This window comes from Homalodisca vitripennis, chromosome 4 (assembly GCF_021130785.1).
Source record: "Homalodisca vitripennis isolate AUS2020 chromosome 4, UT_GWSS_2.1, whole genome shotgun sequence".
In the NCBI taxonomy this organism is placed as follows: Eukaryota; Metazoa; Arthropoda; class Insecta; order Hemiptera; family Cicadellidae; genus Homalodisca; species Homalodisca vitripennis.
In genome coordinates this window covers 68,031,081-68,045,734 of record NC_060210.1, presented here as the reverse complement: position 1 = coordinate 68,045,734, position 14,654 = coordinate 68,031,081, and the positions used below count along the sequence as shown (strand labels likewise).

At 35.9% G+C, this 14,654-nt stretch overlaps 1 protein-coding gene across 2 annotated transcripts in view; it reads left to right on the top strand.

Annotated features, from left to right (window-relative positions):
- The window catches only part of LOC124359462 (ABC transporter G family member 23), a 183,210-nt gene that overhangs the window by 103,358 nt on the left and 65,198 nt on the right, over window positions 1-14,654 (top strand). The window contains exon 1 of one of the 2 annotated variants that reach the window (XM_046812219.1): window positions 3,133-3,265. The exons of the other annotated variant lie outside the window; for it this stretch is intronic. The gene's annotated coding sequence lies outside the window, so the exon portion shown is untranslated. Of the gene's footprint in view, window positions 1-3,132; window positions 3,266-14,654 lie in introns of those variants that run through there. 2 annotated transcript variants of the gene reach the window in all.

Genomic DNA, 14,654 nt, shown 5'->3' with positions numbered 1-14,654 from the left:
GACAAACAGGTAATTCTGTTACTGTCCCTTCTCTTTTCACACCAACCTTGTATGAATAAGAGCAATCATTAGGTCTAGGATTTTCAGATTCTGGCCTAGGTCTACGTTTGCTCACCTCGTGAATGGAAATAAGGCCACTCAAATGCGCATTCTGTTCATTATACCCAGACATGAGAATTTAAGTCTTGAATAATCCTGTTTTCTTTCTTCTGATGTTTATTTTCTGTAAAGCATTTAAACCGTTTGCAGTTACAAGGGTCCCCAGTTTCCAAAGTTTGGTACTTTAATCTCTTACTGACCTCTGATAGTCGGCCAGTTTTCTTTCTCTTTTTTGTAGACTGTAATAGAAACACAAGGATCTTCTTCACTGTCCTCACTACTCATTATTAAAAAACTGCACTTAGAAACTAAAATACCAATATAGTAAACACTTTAAGTGCACTGTAAGTAAGCGAGCCAACTTAACCTTAAATGCAACGTGTTAAAACAAATCAAGACAATCATGTGATCACGACCGACCAGGTGGCAGGAAGTTGACTATGATCTTTTTTTTCACAGTAGCGCTGTGACCATGATCGTTTTTCCCCTGTCCCTGTGTGTATTATTTTCTTCTTTTAATATTTTAGACTATGATCGTTTTTTCCACAAAATCAGCAGTGCTGTGTTGTAGAGTTCCAACTCAGCTTTACAAAAACATAAATATGTCAATTTTTTTTTGTTTTTTGACTTTGATCGTTTTTCCCCTGGACCCTTCAATTGTTCTAGTAGTTTGTGCGTGATTAAAACACGCACGCACACACACACACACACGCACGCACGCACGCACACACACACACACACACACACACACACACACACACACACAGACGCACGCGCGCACACGTAAGTTTTTATATAATATTATAGGTGTGCGAAAGCCAAACCATTTATCAGCTGGCTCTAGGACACATAACCTATACATTTCGGCTCGAACACCAGAACAACAATGAAAACCAATCTCAACGACGGCTAATCGCCGTGTTTGTTCCACAACACGTTTTCAAGTGAAAACTTCACTCAAGTAAATTAGTAATTAGACCAGAGATCTCGAATTCTCAACGTTTAATTTCAATCCAGAATGAGGGTTGTGAATGCTGTCTAAACACTGTATTCTACGGGATTTAAATTGCAACTGCATTTTAAGTGGAAACACAGTTGTTTAAAACGTGTATTTCAAAATAGTAGGAACATAAGTTCTACTGTGTAATATGCAAGCGGTAATAAAGGAGACAAATTGCATGCAATGAATCCACCTCACAGCCCCGCATGTGCTCAGGAGCATTTTGAAATGAAATGTCATCTCTTCATCTTTTTGTCATTTCCGGCTGGACTCACCTTCACGGCTCCCTTCTCTGCCCTCGCCTTCTCTTCCTTATTTACTCTTCATTGCATCAATCATTCCCTACGTCGTCATCTCGTCCTTCATTGTCAAATAGCTATATTAGGCAGTGATTTGATCTGTACATCTACGTATCACCATTCCTTGCACAGGCGTTGGAAAGTTTATTACATTGGAGTTATACCTTTCATATACCTTACCTATGCAATTCAAAAGTTCTACTTCTTTATTGTTACGTATTAACATAACTTATATCACATTTTGAATAAATGTATTTATAATAATTCTGAATAATCCATTACTAGCAGTGAGATGTACTTAAATTAGTATAGTTCACCAATATTTGTACAATTTATACAAGATGCCGAGAAATATATTGTAAAGCAGACTTTTTCCCGATGATGATGTTCATTTTTATACTTTTATATCTGATCAACATACGATTTTAACAAAGGTTAATATACTTACCTTAATATGCAGTTTTTTTAATATGTACCTTATACCAGTTTCAAGTATAAATTACGGTAATCAGTTTTATTGCCTTTAATCGTATTTTACGCTTTGTTAGTGTAAACTTGTGGAATTTTTATACGGCCGTTATCTAAAACAACTTTGTAAACGTTAAAACAAACATTGCTGTAAATGACCTGTGTTTTCATTCTAAAGCACTTTTCCATTTTGTTCTGCGATATTCAATCACTAATATATAACCATTCTTAGTTACATTGGGTTAAATTGGGTCTATGTAGAGAAATAGTTTGTAAAATATTTTGCAAAAATGCGAATTCCGCCATGCAGTTTTGGCAATTTGAGTTGTTTGAAACTGCCTAACGAACTTATACAAGCTATGTGTGAATAGTACATCTGTACAAGTCTGCAAAACAAGGCAGCTATCGTGTTCACAACTCCATATCATATTGCATAAGCCCATACACAAATACACAATTTTTCGCACTGTGGTGGTTTTAGATTAAGGATACTGATCATAGTGAAACACAACAAAAAATGCCTCGAACATGAAATCTAATGAACAGTCAAGATATTACTCAAGAATTTCTCACTAAAAGGTCAAGGGTTGCTACTGGACATTTTCAGGTTTTGGCAGAACCCTCTCTCAACCTCACTCACTCCAAACTTCTTAATCCCACTTTCTTGATACGTTTTTTCAGCACTTTGGGACTGCAAGCTCAAGGCATCCCAGCTTCTTAAACTACGGCGATTCTAGACGACTCCAGTTTTTCTGCACCCTTCCAGATTTTATTTGCCCCCATGCTTTTGTTGTTGCCACCAGAAGGAAGTTCCATATTTTCTGGTTACTGCATCTCGGACTTTGAGCATTCCAAGTTTTTGGGCACATGTAATCTCTAGGTACCATCAATCTTTAGGTACCTCTAATCTCTTTCTACTCACAACCTGTAGTTACCCCCAGCTTCTGAGTATTCTCAGTTTCTGTATCCCATCATCTCGTCTAAAGTCACAACAATATTTTAGTACGCCCTTTGACCCACAACTCGCAACCGACCACACACAGACTCTCGATTGAGTTGACTACACACACTACCACGAAGGTCTTGCAGACTTACGATTTTGCACACTCACAATAAACCAAGTAATTAGTAAGAAGTGCTGCATCCGTGTCTGAATTCTCGGGAACCACTCGGCTTCCAGGTCATATTGACATTGACAGCTGACAACACGCTGGTGACGGACGCTGTGACGTGTGCAAGCCAGCAGGGAGGGGGGGAGGGAGGGAGGTGCGACCCGCGACCGCCAGTCAGTCAGTCAGTCAGTCCGCGCTCAGTACCGCGGTCCGGCCCGCGTCGTTCAGTGATCAGTGACTTGAGTGCTTCACTTGCCTTTGGATTACACTATAGGATCCTACAACAGGTACAAGAGCGTGGGATAGCATTAGTGGTGATATTGGGTAAGATTATGTGATGCTATTTCTTAGTCACTCCAGTCCAACCTTTACCATTAAATTGGTAAAATCCTATTTTGAGATACAATTTGTGCACTATGTAGCCTTCCCGACGGCTTAGGTTTTGATGCCATAATCCTATCAAACCTGAACCTAATGCTACCTGTTTTAGCAAATCAACAAAACCATGCCCCACTGGCAGGCTGATAAAAGGATCATATCGATAAGGATATGCACCACCAACATGCGGTGTCAACATCTTATCTAGTGTGAGAATATGGAATAGTTATTGATTAAATACAAAATAACAGGGATGGTTGAACAAATGCGCGTATTAGCTGAGGTCGATTTACTAATATTGATTTGTAATACATATTTCTTTTTTAAATCATCGAAGGTCGTATAGATATAAGTTCATTTCCATACAAAGACAAACATTTTAAAAATTATAAAACCTAATTTTTTTAATGTTGTATGTGACTCTTATAATTTACCCAACCGATCCCATCTTGGTATCTTCAAATGTGATATATGGATGTGATAAATGTAATAAACAGAAAATTTAGCCCTACATATTATTTTATTTACAATTAAAATAATTAAACGTACTGTAAGTATACCGCAATAAATAACTCAATTAAGTATTTATTTTATCGTTTTATACCACGTAAAATATTCATAATATATTATTAAACATAAGGTTTTTAGAAGCTGGTAACAGAAAAGTAAAGACAACTTTTAAGTTTAATTTCAGCACGCTTTTTGCAACCAATTTTCACCTTTTATAGAAGAAACGCATTCATAAATTTATAGCACCACCTACTAAAAATAAAAAAGCAACACAAAAATCTCACAGCAATCTTTGATTGTTTGATTGTAAAAATTTTTTGAATTTTTACCATCTGTGCCGCGATCGTTTAATTTTCTCAGAAATGTGGTATATTGACGACTCAAACCGATGAATTATAGTACAGTAACTAGATTTCCTACCAGGTGGCTAGCTAACTTTTAACAGTTAACATTTTGAAATGATCCTAGTTAGCTCTCAAAATGAAATAAATTTAGATGTGTACCTTTATGTTCGTCTTTTGAGTAATGTTGAGAACAAAAAACCTTACGTAAATGTCATGTATCTACAACATTCTTTTATCACCACTCAGAGAAATAAATATCCTTTTATGTAACTTTAATTGGTTACAATAAAATAAATTAATTCCTATTTACACCAAAATTAAAAACGTTTGTGTTAGAATAAAGAAACAAGCCGTATAATAGCTCGGTGATTCAAAAAGCCTGATTATCATAACAAAAAGTAGAGAACGCTAAATGGACTATTACTAAATACTTGTGGGAATTAAACCTACCAAGATCCATCCATGATTCTTGACAAATCTAACAAAGAAGTTCACAAGATCACGAAGCCAAAAACGACGGCCAAAAGTTCCAGAACGGGTTAGCGATGTTTTTCCTATGATTTTTGTTATTGCGGCCTTGTATCAGGCTCTCAAATTGTGTGGTGTAACTTACCTTGTGTTAAAAAGTACTTAACACACAGGTTTTACGTTACACAATCAGCTGATTTATATAATAATTTGGCTGTTCCATAACCTTCTACATCGTGAGCATCCTAGATTAGCGAACCTAGTCGCTTTTTGGAAGATATTAATTTAATAAAATTTTGAAATACATATTTTTTCAGCGTTCTGAATAGTATAAACGAGTATAAAGTAAAGAACTTTATCACTTTACACATAATATCGCAGCTACCTGGGTTTAGTTTACGACACCCTCAAAGTTCTACAATTCTCATTAACCTATCCTATCGTAAGACACACTTTGTGTTGTGGCTTTCAGTCTCTAGAGCAAGCTCAAGATCGGTAGATCGTGCACCCATATGGGCATTGTGTGGCAGTAATTTTGTTCGGTAGAGCTAGTTCTGCTCAGCAGCGCTTTTGCTAACACTTAAGTAATCCATTTTAATCTTATAGTAACTACCTCACTTCATGAATTAAATTTGTACTGTTGGTATGTTTTATTATTGTTATAGTTTACTCAATATAGATTTTTAATACTCTTATGTAATGCATTTATAACCGCTTTTATTTCGTTTTCCTTCAGATTGTGCGTTTTAGAACAGTTTTTAGCATTGAACGCAATTTATCCTCAAATACTGTTACACAATCAAAGCATCTGGTTGTTACAACGTAGCAGTGTTTAATAGTATAACAGATGTACTAATAAAAGTTAAATATTGCATAGTCAAATCAGAAGAGTTACCTAGCCAATTCTTGTATAATTTGCTTAGAATTTAATATTTTATAACTTTTTGGTTATATTTGATTACAATGAAGCTTAATATGGAGGTAGGTATCCTACCTTTAATTTTCATTGTACCCTCATTGCTTATTTGTAGGCAAGGTTATCGGAATTGTTACCAAAAAGTTGCAACATAAAATAAAATCCTTTTTAAACGGCACAAAAGATCTTTAGGTTTCTTAACGTTACTAAATTATATGTGCTTTAACAAATATATTTTTTTAGTAGCAGATATACAGCGGTATGTTTTACAACTGTGTGGATGCGTTTGACGTCACGTTGTGGGGGAAACGAAGTCTCCACTATTCTCTTGCTGCCGGGTAAAGTGGAGCGATATCAGAGATAGACGGGCGCGAGAGGGATGGCCAGGACGGGTTGTTGCCCAATCTCTGCTACAGACTATGAGGACAACTGTGTGGAGGCGTGTGACGTCACAATGTGCGGGTAACGAAGTCTCCACTATTCTCTTGCAGCCGGGTAAAGTGGAGCGATATCAGAGATAGACGGGCGCGAGCGGGGAAGGCCAGGACGGGTTGTTGCCCAATCTGTGCTACAGACTATGAGGCCATCGTAGACGGCTGACGGCCTCCTCTATCTTTCAAGGCCACAGCTCCCGACACTTGAGCGGAAGACTATTACTCAAGTCTCATCCGTTAAGAGTAACCGAATACGTAAATGATGACACGATGATAAGGCAACAGGTATATATACTTAGGCTCCTGCTACTGTTCGAAACTAAAACGTTACGTGTTTCAAGATCTCATTCGAGAGCCTCTGTATTGTCCAGACAATAAACCTATAAAGGAAGGTCTAGAACCTTAACCTCCACTCGTAAAAGGTGAGGACGGCAGTTAACCTTTGCTGGGTAAAGTCGAGAAGAAGAAACAAAATTACTATACGAGGAGTATTTTGCTTCCGTTGACACATTCACTGCGACAAACCGTAGTCTATGAACCGAAGACCAATAGCCTATGTACCGCATAACTACACAATTTGGTCTTCTGGGTTTTCCATGAAGTAGTCTCGCCAAAGCTCTGGATAAAATAGTAAAAATATATTTGACCTTCCCCTGATGAGTAATTAATTAATTAAATTATGTGTGTACTGAGATATTGTTTCACTGTTTTGTTAATTAACCAATTAACACTCTCCTTGGCTGCCTCATAGTTATAGAATGACTGCCTAATTAATCACGAGTTATTTACTCACGCAAGAAAATAAGAGATTCGGAAATCCCTGATCAACAGAGTTTTGTGTAGTGTTTATTGGATGAGAGTTACTGAAGCCATTAGCTCAAGTGATTTAACAAGAAGTGTCTCAATTGTTTGTCTGTCTGTATCTGTTATAAATTACACTTAGAGAACTATTCGGGCTGAATGTTTAAATTCAATTGACGCTACGTACTTCCCTTATGTTGACAGTTTTACATTCAAAACGGTTAGTATGTACGGAAACAGATGGCGTAGGTGATTAAATAAATGATAAGAAATTCAATACTGACACACTTTTTATTGGCTGAGTGTCAGCGAAGCCTATTTATTACTCGAGGAGTTGGAAAAATTAATTTCTCTCTGCTTGTCTGTCAATCAGTCTACACGGCATCTCGTAAACGAACTACCTACCTATAAAAATTTTACACAAAGCTTCATTTCTACCTAGGCAACAACACGATCGATGATGGTGCAGTCCTTCCATAGAATTTGGCTGAGCGTTCGTGAAAACTTTCTACATTGGCCTTATGGGTAATCTTCTTAGTGTCTTATGGGAATAAATAAATTTGTCAACAAACCCAGTACGGTTAGATGACATTTTAACATCATGGTATCTTACACAAGTAGCCTAATGAAATAAGCTAAATATAAACTTGAAATTTTGAATGCCGGGCCTGTAAAAACTCCCACACGTAATAAGGCTAGAGGAATAATATAATCCCTTTCAGCATCTGTATATCTGATGTTAATCACGTTTCTTCAATTAAAGTTCATTCAGATTTACATCAAGTATAACATTTTTGCTATGTGATACAAAAAATCTGAAAAATATACGTGTTTGTATCAATTTATAGATACATCGAATGTCGGAAACAATGTAAGTGCCGTCGACGGAGTTCATGCAACTTCTTGAGACTCTACCGCCCTGAATGAGTCACAGTCAGACTGAGTAGATGGTTGTAAGATAAGAACACTGGTAGTGAACTGCTGCGATGGCGCGATAATAGCTTCAGTAAGCTGTTCTCGGAAAATGCTTCGTTTAATTGCCCAATGATAGTGACTGTCCGTCATATGGCTATTGATAATTAGAAGCCGTTTCACACGTGACTAAAACTTCGTAGTCGTGGAGTGTCTTGGGAAATTTCCGGGAATTTAAGATAGGCTGGAGTTTGTTTATACTTTATTTTAATATTTTATAGATAACATGCTTCTATCGCGATGATTATCAGTGCTTTTTGCGGTCAGTCGATCTATAATGTTCCAGGCTTGAGTACATGTTCTATCACAACCAAGAAAAATAAGGTGCTTTGTTCAATTATAAGTAATTGTATACTTTTTGTGTAATTTAATGGTCGTTATCTTGAAACTTTACAATATAGTGAAGTTGAGAAACAAAAAATATATTAAATAAAATAAGATTTCTCTGTTGAGTTATATTTTTAGTATATGATGAAGGAAGACGGAGACAACATGAAACACAAATTTATTTAAATATTCGCTGTCTCACACATTTTAACGAAACAATGATAATCTACGCAGTCAAAAAATACAGGCAAGTACATCCATTTTAATATTAATTGTATTGGAATTGAGAACTGCAGTAGCCATCGTGTTCAATTATTAACTTATACTTTTCAAAGATGGAAAAATGATTACAATAGCAATAAACTTGGTTGTAAATGATTAAAATTCCAAAACTCTTTTGTTTTACGGATGTCTTAGCCACTTTCAGTGTATACACAATTTGACTATAACTATTGTACTGAGAATGTTAAACATCTCAGAATCTTAAAGAGGAAACCTTAAGAGGGTATCGAAAAATTGAGTGAGTAAAATTTGTTTATAATTGACTAATATATTTAAACTGTGTACTGTGTTAGGTCTATGTTGTGAATTAGTCCAGTTTTGCTCGAATGAGAATGGCTGCCATATTTAAATGTTTTATTGGTTAATACTAGCTGATGAACTTATCCAAGATATATACAAATATTGTCTCTGTACCAAGTTTAGCCTTCATATTTTAGAAATTGCGGCAATTACCGTGTTCACAAACTTGCGTTATGTTACATACAATAAGAAGCCAGTGTGTCATGATCGGAGAAAATGCAAAAACTGTTACGGAAATTCCGTCATGAAGGCGACTGCAATAGGCACATATACAACTTCAACAACAACAAATTACAAGCCTACGTTCTAAATGCAGGTTGGAAAACTGAAGTATCTGAATAAAGTGTAAAGTATTAAAAATAATAAAACTTTGTTCTAACGCAATTCTTACAATTAATTAAAATATACATATATTTTCGGGTTTAATATTTGATATTACATAGTGGCTTTCCTACAAACGGTTATAAATTTCACTTAGATAGAAAATATAATAAAGATCAGATTAAAACACATGAAGTAAAAAACAGAAAACCGACGCCCCTCCCCCAGATGGTGCTTTGATCAATTCATTACAAGAATAAGTGAAGAAGTCAGACACCTTCTCTAAGCTTATCATGGAGCAATCGGTTATATGAGCATATAAGTCATTATTACACTAATTATGACTGATATGTCACATAACCTTGATTACCATCTGGCATGAGTTCCATGTCTCAATACTCGATATTCAATTATAATGTTCTATCTGGAAAGTACTTGCAGTGCCGTCGTTGTATTTGTATGGAAGCTATCAAATGTTTCATTAATAATAGATCCGAGAAAACCTATGTGAATGAATGAAGTTGTATGTTCTAAAGTAGGTTGAGGAAATAATATTTCTATGATCGTGACAAAAATGACAGCTGTTAGAAAGGTTTGATTGTTGGAAAAACCAACAATCGTCGATCCTTTGAACGTTACAGGCATGCAATATAGTTGAAACTAACGTTTTTATGAAAGAATTATCGTAAACCTAATCATACAACGCTAATTACATGAGATATTCAAACACGTTTCTTTCAACCTTTTTGAAAGTTTTTGTGAGAATTTTGGTAATGAAGGAGTGCGGGATGAGTTCTGTTCCACGATACAGGCCACACTTGTGATATCTGGCAGTTTTTTCCTTTATTTGTTATTAAATTTGTGTGCCCAAACGGCCAAAGAGCACTACTAGGATTCACACGGGCGTGCAATCGCTTTAAACCTGTATGCGAGTCAGTGAGTAAGGTTTTGTCTGATCTTGATCGGAGGACACTGAATAACAACGTTGTCAGCCTTATAGTGGTTTGTACAAGATTCGACATAAGTGTCATTGATATTCAGGTTCTAAAATACATTGTATGTGAAGTTTACATGCGCGAAAGTATCGAGATATTCCATCACGAGACTCGTTCTGTGTCAGAAGTACAGTGTCGAGGCTAATAACACCATCTTGTCGTTGTGCTCGATCACGTGATAAAATATTCAATCCCCTTAGCTTGGAGCGCTTCGTAGATTTAGGTCCAACTTCTAAACAGTATCTTTGCTTTTTTCGTACATATCTTTGGTACTGTAAACATAATAAAACATTCACTGATAATAAAAATCCCTTTTAATTATTAAAAAAATGATGAAACTTAATCAAATTTATTGAACTTACATCTAGCAAAAACGACCTAATGGACTTTAATTTTAGCTTGATCGAAATCGTTAAATACACAGTTGTTTTATGACTCCCACCACTTACAGAGGAAACTTCTCACATGCAATTTAAACTCTGTAAAAGAATTTAAGTCACGCAGCATTCAGTAAGGTGCATATCCTGTAAAGGCTTGTAAACTGAAAAATTCAAGCGAACATTCATCAGGCATAAGTAATTAACACAATAAGGCACTCGTATCTATTTTTGACTTCATTATTTAAGAACGAAACTACAGAAAACTCTGCAAAGTTACATAATCTCGAAAAGGACGATTTATAAAGGTACAATATATTATTAAACACAGGTTTTTTAAAATTATTTTATTTTTTGACAGGAGATCCAGTTCTTTGCCAAGGGAATTCATAATTAATTAAGCTGTTAAACAAATTTCCTGTCATAATAATTGTAGACTACCTTGACTTTGCCGTAGTCGAGGGCCCAAGGACGGAAGGCCTTGTGGGAGCGAGAGTCCACAATCGTGTCCAGAATCCCAGGACAAGTGGCAGCGCTGCCAGAACCACAAGACACTCATATCCTGGGTCTGTGGCCCGCCTTTGACGCCCAAATATCAAGGAGAACTTCCGCTCATTCATTGTGTACAAGACGAAACCGTTTGTGCGTGGAGTATGTCGCAACTGACCTTCAGCCCTACGCGGAAACTTATGTCGAGGTTAAGAACACACCAAAGAGGCTTTCTTGGGTACAAAAGATAAAGAGTTTCCAAAGGGCGTTCAAGGTGACCGATGAAACGGCTAAAATGAGTGTCATCTAAAAATAATATAATATCTTGTGGATTTACACATGAAAAGATAGAAAGAGCATATTTTTTTCGTCTTCAAATATCCTTGGTAACTTTCTTCTGTACTGGTTCTCTTTACTTTGAACGAAGTGACCTTGGTCATTCATCCTCTTGGAACTTTAGAACGCCTTTATGTGACGATGACGGGTCGCGAGACGGCAAGGCTACATGTGCAACTACATGCAGGAAATGGTTTACTTAGCTCTGCCACAATAGCCCAGACGAAGTGGCAACTATTAAGTAACTATTGCCTAACAGTTTAAAATGTTATTTGTGATCAGTGAACTGTACTTGAGAAAATTCTATGTAAAAATGTGTTTGGAAACTAAAGTGTTAAAACGTTATTTTTTCAAACTGATTTCAAATAGAATGAATGGATAATTTAAGTAAGCAACTAAATTGAATCTTAGCCTAATAATGATTTAGAATTCTGATCAATAAGAGTCGGCTGTACTCGCTGTTTCTTAATTTTAGCTTCAGGCTTCCAACATCATAAGACCAATGTTTAGTTTCAAAAAACTGTTACGCCCTTATTTTCAGTCGCACAATTATAGGATATGTCACATTCTAATGATATGTTCAATATGCATCCAATAGTCTTATAATGTTTTCAATAATTGTTATTGGTTATTTTTTTAATCCCAATTTTTTTTGTATTTAAATATTGAAAACGTATGCACTTTACAAGAAAACTTAAAGCATTTTTGATGCGTATCAACAGTACCTTTAAGAACACACATACATCTAGGTATTCTACAACAAACAGTAAGGACCTGAAGTGTGAAACTACACTTACGGGTTTAAAATGAAGGTCGTTTTACTATAGCCAGCTCTTACGACGCATAAAGTCAGTAATTTGTAATTGCCTTGTATACAAAACTTATAGGAAAGAAAGTGCACGTGTGAAAGTAAAGGTACAACACCGACTTACCTCCAAATAGATATTTTCATATGTATTTTGCTAATATCCGTATCAATTCTTTTCATTTGTTTAAGATTAATATACGGTTTACAGCTATTAGACTCCGAAAGCTAAAACTATATTTCTTTGTGTTTTGTACAAATATCAAAGTTTTCTCAGAATGTATTTAATCATTATTATCATGAATAGCTAAGTATAATGCATTTATTTTAACGTAAATTCTCGATAGTGTTTGTCCAAAAACGTAAAACATTTGTGTTTTGGTTGAATTTTAGTTCAAAAATGTTGTGTTTGTTTTTTACCTTTAACGTGTATGTCTAAATTCTAATCGGTAGTCCAATATATGAGCATTCATAAAATTACTTCCATGGTGATATATTGTAGCTTTTCCCTGCAAAATTTGAACTATGTTCATGAAACAATTTATGTTTAATAAAAGCACGAAAACGTCTAAGACAATGACATTAACACATTCACTCCCTCAGCATACTGTTGCTGAGGTCAGGACTACTAAAATATTGATCTAGTAAAAAGACCAATCACTAGCAGATACTGCGCCGTTCAGTAGTCAAATTTTTAACATTAACACTTAAATACATTCAGCATTCTAGTTTAAAAAGGGACTCCCTCAGCATACAGTTGCTGAGATCAGGACTACTAAAAATATTGATCTAGTAAAAAGACCAATCACTAGCAGATACTGCGCCGTTCAGTAGTCCAAATTTTTAACATTAACACATTCACTCCCTCAGCATACAGTTGCTGAGATCAGGACTACTAAAATATTGATCTAGTAAAAAGACCAATCACTAGCAGATACTGCGCCGTTTCAGTAGTCAAATTTTTAACATTTAACACATTCACTCCCTCAGCATACAGTTGCTGAGATCAGGGACTACTAAAATATTGATCTAGTAAAAAGACCCAATCACTAGCAGATACTGGCGCCGTTCAGTAGTCAAATTTTTTTTAACATTAACACATTCACTCCCTCAGCATACAGTTGCTGAGATTCAGGACTACTAAAATATTGATTCTAGTAAAAAGACCAATCACTAGCAGATACTGCGCCGTTCAGTAGTTCAAATTTTTAACATTAACACATTCACTCCCTCAGCATACAGTTTGCTGAGATCAGGACTACTAAAATATTGATCTAGTTAAAAAGACCAATCACTAGCAGATAACTGCGCCGTTCAGTAGTCAAATTTTTTAACATTAACACATTCACTCCCTCAGCATACAGTTGCTGAGATCAGGACTACTAAAATATTGAACTAGTAAAATAGACCAATCACTAGCAGATACTGCGCGTTCAGTAGTCAAATTTTTAACATTAACACATTCACTCCCTCAGCATACAGTTGCTGAGATATTTCCCCCCCCCCAAAGGACTACTAAAATATTGATCTAGATAAAAAGACCAATCACTAGCAGATACTGCGCCGTTCAGTAGTCAAATTTTTAACATTAACACATTCACTCCCTCAGCAAAAAAAAAATGAACAGTTGCTGAGATCATAGGACTACTAAAATATTGATCTCAGTAAAAAGACCAATCACTAGCAGATACTGCGCCGTTCAGTAGTCAAATTTTTAACATAAACACATTCACTCCCTCAGCATACAGTTGCTGAGATCAGGACTACTAAAATATTGATCTAGTAAAAAGACCAATCACTAGCAGATACTGCGCCGTTCAGTTAGTCAAAATTTTTAACATTAACACATTCACTCCTCTCAGCATACAGTTGCTGAGATCAGGACTACTAAAATATTGATCTAGTTTAAAAAAGACCAATCACTAGCCAGATACTGCGCCGTTCAGTAGTCAAATTTTTATACATTAACACATTCACTCCCTCAGCATACAGTTGCTGAGTCATTCAGACTACTAAAATATTGATCTAGTAAAAAGACCAATCACTAGCAGATACTGCGCCGTTCAGTAGTCAAATTTTTAACATTAACACATTCACTCCCTCAGCATACAGTTTGCTGAGATCAGGACTACTAAAATATTGATCTAGTAAATAAAAGACCAATCACTAGCAGATACTGCGCCGTTCAGTAGTCAAATTTTAACATTAACACATTTCACTCCCTCAGCATACAGTTGCTGAGATCAGGACTACTAAATATGATCTAGTAAAAAGACCTATCACTAGCAGATACTGCGCCGTTCAGTAGTCAAATTTTTAACATTAACACATTCACTCCCTCAGCATACAGTTGCTGAGATCAGGACTACTAAAATATTGATCTAGTAAAAAGACCAATCACTAGCAGATACTGCGCCGTTCAGTAGTCAAATTTTTAACATTAACACATTCACTCCCCTCAGCATACAGTTGCTGAGATCCAGGACTACTAAAATATTGATTAGTAAAAAGACCATTCACTAGCAGATACTGCGCCGTTTCAGTAGTCAAATTTTTAACATTAACACATTCACTCCCTCAGCATACAGTTGCTGGAGATCAGGACTACTAAATATTGATCT